Source organism: Coenobita brevimanus, chromosome 19 (assembly GCF_032717465.1).
Source record: "Coenobita brevimanus isolate Jiangsu-jjx chromosome 19, ASM3271746v2, whole genome shotgun sequence".
NCBI classification, from domain to species: domain Eukaryota; kingdom Metazoa; phylum Arthropoda; class Malacostraca; order Decapoda; family Coenobitidae; genus Coenobita; species Coenobita brevimanus.
The window spans coordinates 20,671,551-20,692,080 of NC_136972.1; the positions used below are offsets into that span (position 1 = coordinate 20,671,551).

Genomic DNA, 20,530 nt, shown 5'->3' on the forward strand with positions numbered 1-20,530 from the left:
AAAACAAACATTACTGTTGAAGGCTCGGTGTATGCAGATGGAAAAGTACCCCCATGCATGATCATATATATATCCAAGGAAAAGAATCAGTCCATCAACTGCAGAGCAGTTTCCGAAGAATATAGAGTTTGTTGCTGGGAAGAGTGAAAATGGATATATTACATTTGAAACACTGTATGAATACTTGTGCAATGGGTTTAATGATTGGCTAACTGCCAATCAAGTGAACAGACATGTAATTCTTTGGACGAATTGGCATGAAAGTACAGATAATTATCACTCAGCTAAAACACCGAATGAGCAAGGAATCACCCTTTACAGATTACCACTCAATACAATGCACTTCATGCAACTGTTGGATGTGGCCGTCTTCGGTTGACTGAAGAAAGGATGGAGCAAAGAATGTAAAGAATGGGATGTCGCACATAATGATGAAGTAATTACCCTATTTAACTTTGCTAAAGTCTTTTTGCTTGTGTATAACAGATGCGTTACACCAGCAAATATAAAGGCAGGTTTTAAGAACTGTGGCCTGGTGTTCTTCGATCCAGAGGGCCCCTGACTATACAAAGCTGGAAGCTGCTGCATCACAAAGAGAACATATTTCAACCATCTTTGAAGGGGTTGACCAGGAAGGTTACAAGGAGGCCTCATGTCAGGCTCAACCTCCACTTACAGCAAGTCAAGCATGCCAGACAACCCCAGTGACATGCATGGCAACAAGCGAAGAGAGGGAGCACATGTACAAGCTAAAGGGTTCTCTGTGTAATTTAGTACTACATTACAAAGGCTACCGGTATATACAGTACATATATTGCAGCTGTACCAGTACCTGAGTGTGCCCTTTACAAGCATCTGTCTTCCAAAAGAGTTTCAAAAAGAGCAGTTAGAACACCAAAATCAAGCTTCCAGCCAAACAGATTCTTCCCCTTCAGGGTCTGATCACAGACCATCCACAATAAGTCCAGCAATGATGACCCATAAATTCTACCCAGACAAGCGGCCAGGCAAAGGGCCAACGAAGATAAGAAATGTGATGGACATGGTTTACTTCATATCATCACTGAAAATGGTTGAAGAATTAAACTTAAGGAAGACAGACAAGAAAGAGCAATTAAAGAGGAAATGAACAGAAACTGGCAAGAAAGGTCCAGCAACACAAAGAAAGAAGAAACGAGTAGAAGCAGATCCCAAGTGATGAAAAGGTTGTTGTTCCTGAGGATATATCTGAAGACAAAGAACCACCAGGAGTTAATGAAGCAGTGGCAGGCCCTTCAAGTATTAGCAAAGTAAGTGTGTCATCAGATGAGAAACTCATTAGTTTGCACAACAGTTCAGATGAGACCTTAAACTGTGAAATAAACAATGTTGCATTTGGCATTACCCTGGAGGAACCCAAAGTAGATATTTGGGTTGGGGTAAAAGTATAAAAAGCAATGTCATCCAGCAAAGGTAGAAGAATAACCCCAAATGAGGTCTATCTATCTATTGCCAGATGCATCAATCCCGTTTGGGGTGGCCACAAACAAATTGCCTCCAAGTCGCCCTGTCCCCCGCCATTTCACTGCCCTGCTCCCAACTCACACCCTCCTCTCTCATATATCTCTCCACCCCATCCCTCCATCTCATCCTCGGCCTCCCCCTCCCTCTTCCCCTCTCCACCTCACTCACATACACTCTCTTTGTCAGTCTTTCACCCTCCATCCTCTCCACATGGCCAAACCACCTCAGTGTGTTCCTCATATATGAGGTGTACCGGTATATTGCCAAAGAATAACCCCACACGAGGTGTATATTGCCAGAGTCATGAAGGTCGATCAATTAGGGTACGAAGTGTCATTTCTGAAAGAAAAGTGTGATGGCTTCTACGTGATGCCAGATTTTTTAAGAAATGTCATATCCACATCGCCAAGATGAGATAGTTGTCCCAGAAAGCCCAAATCATGAGTGCGGGAATTGCGTATATGGGTTTTCATTCCCAACTATCAAATCAATACTTACGCTACCTCCCACTTCACAAAGTCTAAGTGCAAACAGGGCCTAGTGGTTATCACCCAAACAAAGAATCTCCAAGTTTATTTTAAAACTATTAAAAGAATTTTATAGTCATTCAAATACTATTTTTTTACTACCATATATTTTTTTTAGGAAGGGTTATTATACCAGTATGACTCCCAGGGAAGTCCTCAGAGGAGGAACATACAACTGATATAGTCTACTGTACCAGTACTTTCCTACTCAGTTCTAGCGTACTTATCAAGGCTAGTCAGTTCAGCTCCAGGCAGTGTTCGTTTTCAGTCTGGTGTTACTCTTGGGGCCTATGCCACATTAACAAGGAAAATAGTTTGTTAAATTTCCTTAAAGTGTTCTTTTTGTTTGTGAGAAGGGTTAATCTCATGTGCCTGTTGTGTAAATACTTTAGTGGTCTTAATCCAAAGGATAGGCAGCCATAATACTGAACCAAAGACCATGTTTCGTTGAAAATTTTCTCGTCTTAAAACACTATGTTTCTATACAATATTCATTTTTTAAAATGTAAACGTGTCTACCAACAGCTATGTTATTCAGTACAACTGTTATCATTATTTCTTTACTTTACTCATGCCAGAAAGTTTTTCCATTGCCAGACGCCATGTATCCCAAATAGGGTGGTCAAGGGCTTAGAGTTAATTGTTTTACAGGGAGGGGCACCAATCCTCCACCAACCCCACTTGACACGTAGGGATGCCAACAGCATCTGGCGTTCCCTGGCGGTCACCCATCCAAGTACTAACCAGACCCAACGTTGCTTAACTTCGCTGATCGGACGGGAAGCGGTGTACTCAATGTGGCATGAAAGTTTTTAATGAAGTACATATAACAATAACCTCATTATTTTTTTTTAATATCTTTTCCCTTAAATGTCCACTAGAAATTATGCTAAGGCTGTCAACTCTCATTGAGACACAGATGAGTAAGTAATGACTGATGTATAACATATCCAAAGGAGACTCATCTAGCTTTAATATCTTCAGAGTTATAAGTGAATGAGTAACTATTGGAAAAGGGTGTGTACGTACTGAACAACCCATCATAAGAGGTACCATATGCACCAAGTTTACAGGTCATTTTCTCAGCAGTGTATTGAGATACCGGTATTTAAAAATCTCTTTACATCACATGAAACTACAACTATTTCTGGTATAACTTTAGAAGTAACCAACGTTACTAATTTTCATTATATTACGTCCCTGAACTATTCTAACTAAGACTTACCTTTTAAGCCTAGTTTGAGTTGGGGGAACAAATTTTGTAGGGATAGTCACATAGTAACTTAGGTTAGGCTATTGCTCAGTAGCTGATGAATGTCGCGCCATATTGGCTGGTGCAGGCATGTGCACTCAGTCTTATGTCAGGACCTAGGTTAGGTTAGGTTGTTAGTTTGGGTTCGTTTAATGCAAAATAGTGCGTTTTTAATTAATTTTGATCTTGATTTTGGGGGATAAACCCACTTTTGGAAATCTTACTCAAAATTCCAAAAGGGGGATTTTCCCCCCAAAATGAAGGTCAAAACTAATTAAAACAGTATTTTGCATTGGAAAACAAAAATAATAATAAAAGAAAACGTTGGTTACTTCTAAAAATTTACCCTATTTCTTCATATATTGACCATATATGACACTGTCCATATTATTTGTGGGACGGGTACAATCTTGAGAAGGAAAATAACCATGAATTTTTGAGTACCTATTGGTTACCTACCCCTTGCTATGTGACAAAGTTTCCACACATGCAGATGCTTGCAGACTGAACTACGCCCTACTTACAGACCAAACCTGTTTGAAAGGCCCTGCAAAATGTACAGTATCATTTAGATGTATACATTAGTATGACGAATTTTAACGGGGTTGTGATATCTGAAGGTAATAAAACTTCCCGACTTTTCTGTGAATGTCTGAAATCATCCGTGGAAGTCGAGTTTGTGCGTCTGTATGTAGGCCTATGAGGTCCCCAGCTGACAAGAGTGCGTGTATGCACTATGCAGGCGTGCTTACGTATGTGCCTGTAGGCAACGTACTCCTAAGTTAGTGCCAAGAACCCCCCTCATAAACTCGTGCTTCGTTGTGTCTACATAAAGGCGTCCGTGTAACCTAGGTCAAGAGAATAAATAGCGTGTAACCATATTTCACCGTATTTTTGTAAGCTACCACAATATTTTGTTCATGATAAATACCCATTGCATTACTGCATATCTGTAATGATATAACTTACCTAGGCTAAGGGTAACAGTACTAAGGAATATGAATGTGGAGTTTCTCATTAGCTGCACTTTGTAAACACTCTGTGAGTCTGATCAGCTGATGACTGATGAGCAGCCAAGCTTGGTCTTGGTCTTGGTGTTGATTGAAGGGCTGGACCCGACGTGTAGTCAGATGTAGCCCTAACGGTGGTTCAGGTGTAGCAGAACTCTTTAATCATAGGCGGCGAAGTTGCCCCGATCTGCGAAGGAAGACACAGACATGGCGTATAACTGAGTGGCGTAGGTGCCGATCTAGGCCCACCCCACCAAGAAGGATGGGGAGGGTGAAGTCCAGGATACCGAGGGTTGCAAGGCGCTCCCTCAGGGCGGTGCGGATGGAGTAGAAGCGTGGGCAATGCAGCAGAAAGTGGGCTACAGTTTCCTCTTGATTCACACACCACTGGCAGTAGGGATCTGGGTGCAGTCGCAGCCGATGCAGATGTGATGCCAGTCCAACATGTCCAATACGCAGGCGGGTGATAGCGACGTCCAGGATCCGGGAGACAGAGCGTACCCAAGGTTGGTCCGATGAGTCGGAGCGATATAAGCCCAGTGCTGTTGTGGGGAGGAGGCGTAGAGATCAGCATTCCATGCCTGACTACACCTCGTGGCTAAGAGGCGACGGTGAGTAATGGCTGGCAAGGGGTAGGGCTCCACATCAGGAAAAGTCAAGGCCATCCGAGCTGCTGCATCCACCACATCATTGCCCCTGATGCCCACATGGGAGGGAATCCATTGCAGACGTACCTTCCAGCCTCCCTGCAGCAGTTGAGCAAGGTCATCCTGGATTTCATAAACCAGATGACGTATGGAGCAGGGTTTAGGAGAAGCGATGAGATGAAGGGCCGCTCTGCAGTCAGTGTAGATGACCACCGGCCGAGGAGAGGAATGAGACATCAAAAAACGCAGGGCCCTCAAGACTGCGAAGAGTTCAGCAGTGACTACATCATGGGCATCCCCTAAGCGCCATGTCTGGCAGATGGAGTAGTCCTCTACGAAGATGGCAGCTGCAGTTGCTGCAGGGGTGGAGGAGCGGGAGCCGTCGGTAAAGATAGCCATGAACCCTAGATAGGTGGAGCCAGCCATCTGCAGGAAAATGCGAGGGGCCAGGTGGCCATCCTGTGATTTACAAAAGGGCTCTGGGAGGTCTACGGACACAGGTGAGGACAGGTCCCTCCACGGGGGCACAGGAGATACTGATCGGACAGGGTGGCGAGCTGGTGGAGGAAGTCCCAGAGTGTGGTAAGCGTGGAAGCAGCCAAGCTGCCATACTCTACAGAAAATGATAAGAGTTGAATTTGAATGATAGACTGAGTCAAAATACTACAATGTAAACTAGGTAAATATCGGTTTTCTGCCCATACTGCTTTTTCCCACGAAACTTAGGTTTTTCTGATGGGATTTTGAAACTGATTATATTTGTTCATGGGCTTTTTTTTCTACGCATCTTTAGCCTTGAATTTCACATTTCCAGGACATTTTAACCCGTCACGTCTCGAGCTATTTCGCACCTCCGACACCCCCTAATCCCGAGCTATTTTGGATTTTTTTTTTTTTTTTTGGCTAAAACTTCCGCTTTTGCTGAGAAAAAAAAAAGGAAAATCAGTAAGAAAGGGCTTACAGTGGTCCATAAGCGGTCAGAACAGGTGAAGTCCTCCTCGCCAGGTATCGTATTCTGTCACTGACGTATGAGGGCTCACGTTTTCTATGGTAGGTAATTTTGGGAGAAACCACGAAGAACACCTCTACATTTATTGAATTTGAACTAATAAACAATAACAATAACAATATATTGGTTTTCAATGCTGTTTTCATTCATTACGATGACATGTAACATAACTATAGCGCACATCTGCTTACTCAGCATACTCGCTATGACTCGTATCTCAACATACCATATTGTTTTATCACTTTCATAGTATTGTTTTCTTTACATAGAACCTTTCCTCCATCACTATAAATCTTTTCAACTATTTACATTCATTACGAGGGCATTTAGCGAAATGCTAGCCCATATTCACGTAGTAAGCACAATCTCTACGACTCGCGTTTCAACTTCTACTTTATTTTTTCACACTCAATATACTTTCCCACTTACATTACACCCGTTTACACCCTATACTGCACTGTACATATTTACTGGCATTATTTATTCAACTGAGCGTCAGAATATCGCTCCAAAATACCCTCGCGATGAATGTTTCGACTAAGATAATACTCACACACTTATATACTAATTTTTCACATATGTTACACCCGTTTCCACTTGTAGACTCCTATTTACATATTTACGGGCCTTATTTATTCCACTGAGCGTCAGGAAATCGCATCTATATACACTGCTAGGAATATTTTGACATAATAAATTGCAGCACTTACAAAACTTTCAACTTATATTACACCCGTTTGCATTTTCCATACAAATATTTACATATTTACGGGCCTTATTTATTCCACTGAGCGTTAGAATATCGCATCAAAATACCCTCGCTAGGTAGCCTATGTTTCCACTTAGATCATATTTATAAACTTACATACAGTACTAATTTTCCACTTATATTACACCCATTTCCACTTTATACAACTATTTACAGATCTACGGGCCTTATAATTACACTGAGCGTCCGTTAGTCGCATTTATTTCTGAGTATCAGCGTCCTATCGCATTCACACTATATCAAAAGTGCATCAAGGTGTGATACTCACTGAAACATGGGTGAATACAGAGACCCACGTCACACTCCACGCACTCATAGCGGGTGTCTTTCCTCTGAGTGGCGGGTCTCACCTGGGAATTGCTACACACGTGACACCTGCGTTGGGGCCTAGGTCTATTTGGCTGGGGGGGGATAGGAGTTGGGAAATGGCGGGCAGATATTCTCAGAGGCGTTTGGGCGACAGGGGCAGTGCGGGTGCTGTGTTGGGGCCTTTCAACCGCATAACGGGAAAAAATCTCTCTTGATAGCCCCCTCACAAACCCTTCAAAGGTTTCCTGAACTCCTCTTGTCATGGCGTGCAGGTAGTGGCAATTCAGAGCAGTTATATCTAGCAAGTGAAAGAATAGCTTCTTATACCACTTCATCGTGGTCCTGGCACACTCGACCGTGGATATCATGGAGTCTGACTGGTCCACCAGGCGCATATTGATGTTATAATCTAGGACACACTCAGGATTCCATATGTGGCGCCTGTTCTCGTTCCGGTAATCCACGGAATCAGTACAGTGCATCAAGGGGCGGTGAACCGTGAACAAGAGGCTGACTTCTCTATTATGATTCCACGCCTGTTCTTGCTCCAGTAATCCACGGAATCAGTACGGTGCATCAAGGGGGGGGGGTGAACCGTGGAGAAGAGGCTGACTTCTCTATTATGATTCCACACAGCTGCAAGTATGTTGTTTGCCTGGAAGAAGACAACCTCATTTCTGTCAAGTTTCCGCCCCACCTTGACCATGTGATGCCGGTTCACCTTGACGGTACCACAGATTCCCGTGCCATGCCTGTGTAGATAACGAGCGAGAAGATGGCTAGTGTACCACTTGTCCAGGTAAAGGAAGTGACCACGATGAACGTAGTCTTCTATCATTGTCTTTACCACTGCTCCCGACAGTCCAATACTCCGATCTTCTAATATGTATGTCTGTGCACCGGTGTACAAGACTATGTCTTGCACATAACCAGTCCTACAGTCACACATAACAAAGATCTTGAACCCAAAACGGTGCCTTTTGCTGGGTATGTACTGCCGAAATGAAATATTGCCTCTCCACAACACGAGACTCTCGTCTATGACGAGGTCTCTATAGGCATAAAATGATGAACGAAATGTTTACCTCAGGTGATCAAAGACCAACCTAATTCGCCTCATCTTATCTGTGTCATTCGCATTTGCAAGATCATCAGCATCGTAAAAGTGAAGGTGACTTAGAATTTGCTGAAAGCGATTACGGCTCATGATTTGGCCAAATATTGGTGTCAGCATAACAGGGTCCCTTGTCCAGTATGCCGGAATTCTGTTCTTTCTTATAATACCCATCAAAAGGACCAGGGCAAAAAATAAAAACATTTCTGAAAGGGAGACAGGGTAATCATATATGATAGAATGCCTGCTCCTTGTGCCCAATCTTTCACTCTCACGGCGCTGGCTGCTAGCAAAATGGTTTGTTTGGTCACCTATCTGCTCCACAAAACCCTCACTGAAAAAAAAGGTGAAAAAAATCCAGCCTGGTGGAATTAGGGTGAATTCCGGGAGCAATGCAGCCAACGCGCTCCTACTCAGTGAAGGGTTGAATGATGGGAGAAAAATCACTCCCATCCTCCCAATTCCATGAAACAAATCCTTCGTCCCCATCGTCCCCATCGTCGCCTTCATCTGGGTGGGGAGGAGATGCTGGTGGGGGAGGTTGGGGAGGAGGAGTGCGGAGGGCTTCCCCACTCGCACTCTTCTTCTTTACCCTTTCCCTTTCTCTTACCCTTACAGCCTTGTGGAACTTTAGGGGGCTGTGGGGATGAAGTCTGGGAATATTGGGGAGCATACGATGTACTGGGGAGTGGTTCCTCCCCACCTTCCCCATACATCACAACACCACGTGATTCATCACACACCCTCATTCGCCCACGTGTTAGGGAATATTGGGGAGCATAAGACTTGCTGGGGAGTGGTTCCTCCCCACCTTCCCCCTCCATCACAACCCCACGTGATTCAGAATTCACCCTCACTAGCCCACGAGATACACCCCGCCGCCTCACACCACCACGGGAGAGCGATGACTCACTCCCGCCACTCTCACTTTCAGTACTCCCCCCTGGACTTTCCCTTTCACTCCCCACTCCCTCCACGGCACTTCCTACCTAGCCAAACAAAAGACTATGCCCATACCTGCTCGTACGACGTGGTATGTGCTCGGGGCCATGATGAGTGATAACTTCTCGGCCGTATCACGTGGCAGCACGTCCCACGGCTCCGTCCTCGTCCTCGTCATCAAAATCGGGCTCCACATCACGTTGGGGCTGGCTAGAGGATGTTGCACGTTGTTTTTGTGTCTGCTGCCCCTCTCTAGCAGCACGATAAGTCACGTACTGCCGCTTCCTGGGGGACGGGACCTCCTCATCACTGCTGGTGGTTTCCTCCTCCTCTGGCTGGACATAATCATTGTCAACAACCTTGTCGTCCATTGGGGAATCGCTATCGCCTGTAAAGGAGTCCAGGGCGACTTGGATTTCCTCCTCAGAGAGACCTCTATGGGTCATGTCTGAGCAGGACCGTTGCTAACAGATGAGTGAGCGAGCTGTGGGTGAGCGCAGGTCGCGCGAGGTCGCCGAGTGTCCCCGCCTGGTGGCAGGTAGGGGAAGGTCGAGCGACCATACATACCGAAAATCAAGCGCAAAATTTGAAAATTGTGCAAATTATACACCTTGCAATTGCGTGACGTACCAGTACTTCGTCGGGACTGGGAAATGCAAAATGTTGCAACGTATCCATACGTCGACGGGACACCTCGGGTTAAAAAAATTACACCTTTCAAGGAGTTTTCCAGGATGACTATTTTTCCAGTATTTCAAGGACTTTCCAGGACATGTGGGAACCCTTTTCTTTTCTTGACTTTCTTATTCTTACTTACACTAACACTTGAGGGGAGCAAAAGACTATATCCACTCATGATTGATTCACATGATACTGACTGAGTGGTTTAGAGACTAGAGTAGGTGAAATGCTAGGTGTTTTAGAGTCGGCTTCCCGTCCCTCTAACGCCTAGTGTGCAGCTGGGTTTTCTTTCTAGACTGGAGCTTAGACAAATAGGAGAGAGGCAGGACACAAAAACTCAAGGCAACAACCTTACCTGCTTATTACTAAGTTTTACAGCAGAACAAGCAGATGTCACAAATACAGATATACTGAACAATTATAATTCTTAGGCCTAGATATGGGTTGTTATAGTCGTGGCGCATGACTTTGAGGTTGTCATTATCGTACCCTGGCAACCTACCATTCAAAAGTGCGTCCAATTTCGTATCATATTATACACGAATCATATTATTATGCATGAATATATTATACACGAATATTATTTTACACGAACATGTTATACACGAATCACATGCTTCTCATATTATAAACGAAATGGGACGCACTTTTGAACGGTAGGCTGCCAGGGTACGATAATGAGAACCTCAGAGTCATGCGCCGCATCTATAGTATCGTGCAGGATACTACTCAGGTCAAGGTCGGGTAAGGTGAATAGCACCTGGGGCAGAGGGGTTATGCACTATTATTGCAGGAAAGTCCAAGTTCTATTTATTGGTGAATTGGTGGCACTATTTCACTGTGGGTAATTATTATTTTAACACCGGGGCCTGCGTATGATCTTCGTGTGGTGCGGCATTACTATTTGGTAGCGTTTCACTGTGATTGACCCGTATTTCACTGCCTTGCCATGTTCACTGTTTCACTGTTACATTGCTTATTCCACCACTCTTGTATATTGTCACTGATGCTTTTCACACTGAATACTGATAATTCACTGTTCTGCCTTTACTTCACTATGTCACAGACATTATCCTTTCAGTGTCACTCCTTTCTGGTCTGGGCGTCGTGGCGGTCAGGTACTAGGGGGGCGGAGGTGACTCAGCCTCACTACTGACCGGGCTGGGTTCCGCTGGGGGCCTCTGTTTTCAGGGGCCACGTGGTCACACATAGGGGCGTCCTCTCTCGTCTGGGGCTGCTGGTGGTGAAGGGTCCCACGCTTTTGGGGCTTTGGGGCGGGAGTCTGGCCCTCAGGGCTGGGCCCAAATAGCTGCCTGAACTTCTCACTCAGGCGCCTGATGAAGGACGAAGATCTCTAGCATCTGGGTGTAGGGAGGTCCCGCCTGAGGGTCCTGGGGAGGGGTCTGGAGGTCCCAAGGGCTGCGGTCCCCAGTGTTTGGGGACGCTGTCAGGAGGGGGCTGCGGCGGCGACCTACGTTGGGGCCCATCAAGCGAGTCCTCTCCGGACCCTGCTGCAGGAAGAAGAGCCCAGTGGTAGTCGTGGGGCCTCTCCAGTACTCCTCCAGGCTGAGGGCTCCCTCTGGGTCATAGGTTGATGGGCAGGAGTCAGCACCTGATGGAGGAGAGGTTACCAGCCGTCTCCTACCGTAGGGTCTGGCTACTGGCTGTGGCCTTCTAGGGGTGTGGCTACCGGCCATCGCTAAGGCCCAGCTACTGGCCGTGGCCTGGGGGAGGGAGCATCTACAGGCCGCCTCAGGGGCACCTTCAGAGTGGCTACTGGCCATGTCCTGACGAAGGCGGGAGCAGCTACCGGCTGTCTCCTGGTTACCTCCGGAGTGGCTGCAGGCCATTTATAGGAGGGTCAAGTGGCTACAGCCTGTCTCCTGAGGGGCACCTTCAGAGTGGCTACCGGCTGGGTAGCGGTTACCAGCTGTCTCCTGGTTACATCCAGAGTGGCTGCAGGCCGTCTCCTATAGGAGGGTCGAGCGGCTACAGGCAGTCTCTCGAGGGACACCTTCAGAGCGGCTGCTGGCCATCTCTTGGTTTCCTCCGGAGGGGCTGCAGGCCATCTCCTGTAGGAGAGTCAAGCGGCTACAGGCCGTCTCATTAGTGGCACCTTTAGAGCGGCTTCTGGCCATCTCCTGACGAAGGTGGGAGTGGCTACAGGCCGTCTCCTATTTGCCTCCAGAGCGGCTGCAGACTCCTGTAGGAGGGTTGAGTAGCTACTGGCCATCACAGGGGTGCTGACTGGAGCTGGAGTAACAGCTCCCCACTGCGGTTGTTGGTTGTTGGCTCGCCCGGAAGGTAGTCTCGTATTCCTGCTATGGTGGCGGCGGGCGAGCTCTGGGTCATAGGGGCACGCGGTCCAGGCAGACTTATGTCCCTGTCACCCGGAGTCCAGGCACGCTGTATATGCTCCTTCTGGGGGTGTTGAGTTGCCCTCAGTGACATTATACTGCATTTGACCACCATCTGCTGGGAAAAAGTCATGTCCCTGTGACTGGAGGTGGTAAACTTTGGTGTTGTATGTGTGATAGACTGGCTGTAGGTGTTGGAGGAGGGCGTGCCAGGCTGTGGTGGCAGGGTTTTCATCTAGCTGCTTGTCACAGGTGATGAAGAGGGTGGATGGGTCGGTGGAGGAGCAAAGAAGTTGTAGGAGGTGGCGGGGTCCATGGACTCGATGTTTTTGTCTGAGGGGCAGTGCCCATATGGCTCGGCAAATCCTCATGGTGGTAGGTGTTGTCTTCGGTGTAGGGCTGTGCTGAATGCTGGAGATGGACGGCGAGTGTGGGGTTTTATGTGGGGGTAATGCGGCGCGTTATCTCTGGGGAGTGTAGGTGGCTGGGATTTGGGCCTGGTGTAGCATGAATGTGAGATGATTTAGGGCAGGGGTTGGAGTGTGATTTTGCGGCGAGGAGGGTGAGGTGGGAGAGTGGGTGTAATAGGCGGGTGGGCAGGAGAGGCGGCCAGAGCTTGTGATGGTTGTTTTAAGGGTGGGTGTGGGCATTGATGTGGATGTGCAGTGTCAGCGCGTGTGTGAGGTGCGCGGGGCGTGTGAGGGCGGCTGTGGGGTGGTAGGAGTTGGGCGGCACGGCGCGTGGAGTGGAGTGTAGGCTTAGTGTGGTGGTGGTGTAGTGGAAGCGTGAATGGCACAGGTGGGATCAGGGGTGTGGGACAGGGTAGGCGGGGTCGAGGGGGCGTGTGTGGGCGGCGGGCAGGGAGATTTGGGGCCAGTGGTGGGCGATGGCTGGGGCGGGGGTGAGGTGGGTTGAGGGAGCTCGGGGGCGTGCGTGGGGCACGCAGTGCTGGGCATGGGGGACGGGGTGGTGGGTGGTGAGGAGGTGGGGGAGAGGCAAGGAGTTAGTGGCATTGGTGAGTTGTCAGGTGAGGTGTGAGGCGGCGTGGCGGGAGGTGAGGTGGAGGCGGCAGGGGAAGGGGAAAGAGAGATGGCGAGGGGGAGATGTAGCAGTCATAGGAGGTAGAGGGAAGTGACATGTGGGTAGTGGGTGGGGCGGGGCAAGGGGCCGGGGCAGGGAAAGCAGGGGCGTGAAAAGGGCGTACATGACGGTTTCTGAGAGTGTGGGAAGTGCCTTGATATTCGACTGTCACCTGGTAGGGGTTAGGGACACAGATGACGGTATGGGGCCCCGTGAAGCGCAGCGCAAGCTTGTGGGGGATGAGGAGCTGTGCTATCATAACAGTGTTGCCTGACTTGCACAGGTTGGAGACAGTGTCAGGGCGGAGGTCCAGGTTGTTTTGAAGGTGAGTTAGCCGTCGTTTGAGATGGTGTAGTGGGTCAGATGTGGGAGCAGAAGTGGGGGGTTGTAAGTGCTGCCGAAGGGGCAGGAGGAGAAGTGTTTCTCCAAACACTCACTCATATGGTGAAATTCCATCCTCTCAGGGGTAGGAGTTGATGCCCCATTGCATGATTTTTACATGGGCAGCCCAGTCGTCGTCTTTAGTGGTTTCTATCCGGGTGCAGAGTTGATTCATTAATGTACGTGGCTTCACTCACATATGGCATTTCCTTGGGGCCAGTAAGGGGATGAGTGTGAGATGTTATAGCCAAATATGTGGGCCAGCTCCTCCCAGATTTTACTGGTGAACTCTGGTGCATTATCAGAGTGGATTGCTTGTGGGATACCGAAGTATGGAAATATGTGCCGAATCAGCGCATCAGCTACTGCGACAGCATGGTGTTCTTTCGCTGGGCAGGCTACGACGAATTTGGAGTATCAATGCACATTATCACTTACCTATAGCTTGATTTCGGGGGTAAGGGCCCCGCTATGTCGATTGCCAATAACTGTCAAGGTTTGTGGGTGGTAATATGACCTGATGGGCCGGCAGCATGGGTGGTGTCTTTATCGAGGGTGCATGCTCGGCAAGATTGGATAATCTTCTTGGCGAGGGTGGAGGCATTGGGCGCCCAGTAGGTGTCATTAAAGACCTGCAGGAGTTTTTTTGTGCCCAGGTGAATGCCATTGTGAGTGTGCAGGTGTTGGAGGGCATCGAGGGCGGTGTCAGGGGCTAGGATGATATGCCCGGTTGGAGTAAGCAGGTGGTCGCCCTAGCAATAGTTTCTTCAGGAGGTGCTGGGGAATCCAGTGGAGTCGTTCCTTACAATGCCACTGCTTAGGGAGATCGGGTTCCAGCTGGGTGGCATTGATGGGGAGCCGGGAGAGAGCATCCGCACTGGTGTGGAGTTTGTCAGGTTGGTACGAGATTTCGTAGTTGAACTCCTCCAGGGTTTCGCACCATCTGACGAGCTGGACATTGTGGGTGTCAGACTCCTGCAGCCACTGGAGGGACTGGTGATCAGTGATGATATTAACTTAAGTCACCGATAGGTATGCCCGGAAGTGCTCAAGTGCCCAGATCATGCCCAGGCACTCCCTCTTGGTGGCGGCATAATTCTTTTCTGCCTGATTGAGGGTACGGCTGGCACAGGCGATGATGTGCTTGCGGCCCTCTTGTACTTGCACCAGCACAGCACCGATCACAATTAGGGAAACGTCCATGCAGAGCTGGAATGGGAGGGCATAGTCAGGAAAGGCCATGACAGGGGCAGAAACGAGCTTATCCTTAAGTTGCTGGAAGGTGGCTCATCTCTCATCCGTCCAGATGAACGGTTCTCCCTTATGGGTCAGGTCGTGGAGTGGCTTGGCAATGTGAGCAAACCCCTTCACAAAACGGCGGTAATAGGACGTCAGCCCGAGGAAGGTTCGAATTCCGTGAACGTCTTGTGGTGGGGGTATGTCCGTGACGGTGCAGAGCTTGTCTGGGTTGGGAGATATTTCATCCTAGGAGATGACATGTCCCAGGAATGAGACGGTTCTGGCGGCCAGGACGCACTTGGAGGGCCGGAGTTTGAGACCTGCCTGTTGGATTCTGGTGAAAACCCAGCAGAGGCGCTGCAAGTGGTCGACCCAGGTCTGGCTGAAGACGATGACATCATCCAAGTAAGCGAGACAGATCTCCCATGTGAGGTTGCTGAGGACGAATTCCGTTAGTCTTGAGAAGGTGGTGAGGCATTACAGAGGCCGAAGAGTAAAACATTAAATTCATAATGTTTCCTGTTGCTGGTCGAGAAAGCGGTTTTGCCTCTGTCCTCCGGTCGCACCGGGACCTGCCAATACCCTGGTTGGAGGTAGAGGGTGGAAAACCAGGAGGCGCTGGATAGGGAATCTAGGAAATCGTCTATGCGCAGGAGTGGAGTAGCATCCTTGGTGGTGACTTAATTAAGCCGGCAGTAATCAACACAGAACCCCATCATGCCATCCTTTTTCTTCACGAGGACGATGGGGGAGGACCAGGGTCTGGTGGAGGGGGAGACAACTCCGGCTTCGATCATCTCCTGTACCTGGTGGTCTTGCTCTTCCCACTGTTTAAGGTTCTTCTAATGGGATGGCTGTCAGATCAGTGGGCCCGTCGTGTGAATCTCGTGAGCCAGGTAGGTAATGTGTCCAACATCAGCGGGTCCCGCCGCAAACAGATCCTGGAAATCCAGGAGGAGGCGGTGAAGGGTGTCTGATTGGTGAACGAAGAGATGGTTGGGGATGGGGGCAGAGGGGCAGGGGAGTTGGAAGGGGAGGGGACACAGGGCTCGGCCTCTTCCATCTCTCCAATTATAAGCCTTTAGGGAGAGTGAGGGGCGAGGGGGCAAGGTTGGCAATCCGGACTGCCATGTGATAAGGGGGAAGTAAAGTTGGGGGTAGGAGGCAGGCTGAGAGGGTTCCAGGCGGCAGGAGTGGGGAGAACAGGACGGAGGTACCTGAGGGCCAGTTGAGGGGCACCCAGGCTTCATGGTGGGGGGAAATGGTGACAGCGGAGGAAATGGTGGCGGGAAAAGAAGGGGGAGGGGGGAGGAGAGGGAGGTCAGGGGGGGAGAAGGGGGAGGCATGGAATCTTCCAGCATGGGCCGTGGCGTGCAAGTGCAGGCGACCCAAGTGGGAGGGGGGGCATCGGGTGATTTCCGGAACTGAAGCTGTCTGTTGCAGCAATCAATGATGGCTCCTAACTTCTGCAACAGGTCTAGCCCCAGATAGCCATCATAACTGCAGCAGGAAGAGTCGAGTACAATGAACTTATGCTGTGTCGACGCCGGCTGATGGGTGTCGATGTGCAGGGACCATGTTTCCCCAAGGATCGGCAGGGGGCCATCACCCACATCCACAAGGTGGGTAGCCATCGCGAATAGTGGGCCAGAGGTCGACTTGTGATGGGAGAAGTAGTGGCTATACAGGCAGGATCTGGCTGCTCCCATGTCGACCAGAAGTCTGGCTTTCACCCCGTTCAGCTTCATCTTGTGTTAAATTGAGGGGCAGTATTTGGGGAGAGTGGTCCCTGCCACTGCAGGAAGGTGCAGGGGCGGTCCTAAAAATCCAACTGCCGGGGGCCTCCTTCTTCCTCCGGCTCCTGTTCCCCGGGTTTGGTCTCCTCCGCGGGTGCAGGTTTGTCCTCTGGTTCCTCATTCTCTAGAGAAGAAACTTTATGTTGGCCTGGGGTGGTAGTTTTCTGTCTGGCAGCTTTTAATTGGTCCCTGATATCATGCAGTGGGCACCTGGAGCTGCAAGTAGAGAACTCCCAGGGCTTCACCGGAATGAGGCTGGGGTTCTCTCTGTGACTGGGGCACTGGTGGGTGGGGTGCACTCTAGGCAGGCTGGGTGCTGGAGTGGGGCTGGTGTGGGGCATAGGCGGACGTGGCTTGACTGGGGGAGCCGGAATATTCTTGGGAAACTTTTTTACGATGTTGATTTTGTGGGGTGCGGGGCAGGAGGTCAGGAGGTGGCGTATCAGTTGGATATCCTTATCCATGTCTCTGATAGGATCATGGATTGTAAAGTGCTCCTTGACCATGCTGGGGAACACTCTCAGGAGAGTATTAAAGGTGTGTTGCTCCCGGGTTTCATTATCTGCCTCCGGGTAGGCAGCAATGACCAGGCGTCTAGCCTGGATTAGGGTATCATCCAGATTGTCATCAAAGGTTAGGCTATCCAATTGGTATAGCACCACCACTTTGCCTAGTGATGTGAGTGATGGCTTGAATCACGAGTTTTGTGAAATTCTGCCAGGTGAGCCCCGGAATGATCTTGGGCGCTATATTCGCTGCCGCTTTGGCCAGTAATGGAAGCGTGACTGTAATTTTTTGCTTGTCATCCTCAAACCCAATATCTAGCAAAGGTTTAATAATTGCCAGGTATGTGTGAATATCATACTGTTCAGTGTCGAATTTAGGTAATTGCACATGCGGTTTAGTTGCCATTTTTCCGGTATTTTCTGATTACCTCTCTCGTATGCCCGGGTCAAGAACCACCGCTATCCACCAGTGTAATGCTACGTGTTTTAGAGTCGGCTTCCCGTCTCTCTAATGCTTAGTGTGTAGCTGGGTTCTCTTTCCAGACCGGAGCTTAGACAAATAGGAGAAAGGCAGGACACAAAAACTCAAAGGCAACAAGCATACATGTGTATTACTAAATTCTACAGTGGAACGGGTAGATGTCACAAATACAGATATAATGGACAATTATAATTCTTAGGCCTAGACATGGGTTGTTAGTATCGTGCAGGATACTACTCAGGTCAAGGTTGGGTAAGGTGAACAGAATTTAGGGCAGAGGGGTTATGCACTATTATTGCAGGAAGTCCAAGTTCTATTTATTGGTGGAATTGGTGGCACTGTTTCACTGTGGGTAATTATTACTTTAACACTGGGGCCTGCGTATGATCTTCGTGTGGTGTGGCGTTACTATTTGGTAGCGTGTTCACTGTGATAGACCCGTATTTCACTGCCTTGCCGTGTTCACTGTGATAGACCCGTATTTCACTGCCTTGCCGTGTTCACTGTGATAGACCCGTATTTCACTGCCTTGCCGTGTTCACTGTGATAGACCCGTATTTCACTGCCTTGCCGTGTTCACTGTGATAGACCCGTATTTCACTGCCTTGCCGTGTTCACTGTGATAGACCCGTATTTCACTGCCTTGCCGTGTTCACTGTGATAGACCCGTATTTCACTGCCTTGCCGTGTTCACTGTGATAGACCCGTATTTCACTGCCTTGCCGTGTTCACTGTGATAGACCCGTATTTCACTGCCTTGCCGTGTTCACTGTGATAGACCCGTATTTCACTGCCTTGCCGTATTCACTGTTTCACTGTTACCTTGCTTATTCCACCACTCTCGTATATTGTCACTGATGCTTTTCTCACTGACTTCCTTTATACTGTTAATTCACTGTTCTGCCTTTACTTCACTATGTCACGGACACTGTGCTTTCACTGTCACTCCTTTTGGGTCTGGGCGTTGTGGCGATCAGGTACAAGGGCGGTGGAGGTGACTCAGCCTCACTACTGATGGGGCTGGGTTCCGCCGGGGGCCTCTGTGTTCAGGGGCCACGGGATCACACTTAGGGGCGTCCTCTCTCGTCTGGGGCTGCTTGTGGTGAAGGGTCCCACTCTTTGGGGACTTGGGGCGGGAGTCTGGTCCTCGGGGCTGGTGCCAAATAGCTGCCTGAACTCGCTCAGGCGCCTGATGGAGGACGAAGATCTACGGCGTCTGGGTGTAGGGAGGTCCCGCCTGGGGGTCCTAGGGGCGGTCTGGAAGTCCCAAGGGCTGCGGTCCCTGGTGTTCGGGGTCACTGTTAGGAGGGGGCTGCGGCGTCAGCCTACATCGAGGCCCGTCAGGCGAATCCTTTCTGGATCCGGCTGCAGGAAGAAGAGCCCGGTGGTAGTCACAGCACCTCTCCAGTACTCCTCCAGGCTGGGGTCTCCTTCTGGGTCGTAAGTTGGTGGGCAGGAGTCATCACCTGATGGAGGAACGGCTACCGGCCGTCTCCTACCATAGGGCCTGGCCACTGGCCGTGGCCTTCCGGGGACGCGGCTACCAGCCATCGCCAAGGCCCGGCCACTGGCCATGGCCTGGGGGGAGGGAGCAGCTACAGGACACCTCAGGGTCACCTTCGGAGCAGCTACTGGCCATCTCCTGGTTACCTCCGGGGCGGCCGCAGGCCGTCTCCTGTAGGAGGATCGAGTGGCTACAGGCCGTCTCGTTCAGGGCACCTTTAGAGCAGCTACAGGCCATCTCATTCAGGGCACCTTTAAAGCAGCAACCGGCTGTCTCCTGACAAATGCGGGAGTGGCTACCAGCCATCTCTGTTACCTCCGGAGCGGCTGCAGGCCGTCTCCTGTAGGAGGGTCGAGTGGCTACAGGCCGTCTCTCGAGGGGCACCTTCAGAGCAGCTACCGGCTGTCTCCTGATGAAGGCAGGAGCAGCTACCGGCCATCTCCTGGTTACCTCTGGAGCAGCTGCAGGCTGTCTCCTGTAGGAGGGTTGAGCGGCTACAGGTCATCTTGTTAGGGACACCTTCAGAACGGCTTCTAGCCATCTCCTGACGAAGGTGGGAGCGGCTACAGGCTGTCTCCTGTAGGAGGGTTGAGCGGCTACCGGCCATCTCAGGGATGCTGACTGGAGCTGGAGTAACAGCTCCACCCCGTGGTTGTTGATGGTCGGCTCGCCCGGAAGGTAGTCTCGTATTCCTGCTATGGTGGCGGCAGGCGAGCTCCGAGTCATAGGGGCGCACTGTCTGGGAGGACTTATGTCCTTGTCGCCCGGAGTCCAGGCGCGCTGTATATGCTCCTCGGTGGGCTCCTTCTGGGGGTGTTGAGTTGCCCTCAGTGATATTATACTGCATTTGAGTATATGTGTCTCAACATCTCTCAGACCTCCTTTTCCTTCCCCCAAATTTTCGCAGTTTTCTATAGGTCGCATTGGATCAGTGCTGGTGGCCACGCTGCGGTAAATGTCGTTTGATGCCGGCGGTCACAGAAGGGTTAAAGAAAAAATGCAGTGTGAAACTATTTTTGAAAGTATCATAGTCATCAATAATACTGTAAAGGAAAAAAATATATATACAGAAATCGTCAGCACTGAGTGATCGCATACAACTTCTCTGATGAACACGAGTACAGTAATCCTAAATAAACATAGCCAAGCAGTATAATTTGTATGATGATATAATTCACAAGAACTGAACTCACATAAGTATCATACTTCTTACGTCAACATGCAGACTCTTTACAGACTGTAAGAACCGAATTTCTCAGCCCCGAATCAGTTAGTTCTTAATATAGTCACAGTGTCCTTTTCACACTCGTTGCAGATGAGTGGACTGTAGCACCGGTCGAACGGGGCTGTACTCCCGAGGTGGATGGCAAGTTGGTGACAGGGAAAGCTGGAGCTTCAATTTCACCAGCCCTCATGACTTGAT

General features: G+C 49.5%; 1 pseudogene; it reads right to left on the minus strand.

Moving 5' to 3' along the window:
* Window positions 1-2,725: 2,725 nt before the first annotated feature.
* LOC145391791 (5S ribosomal RNA) lies at window positions 2,726-2,844 on the minus strand (annotated as a pseudogene).
* Between the last annotated feature and the right edge of the window lie 17,686 nt (window positions 2,845-20,530).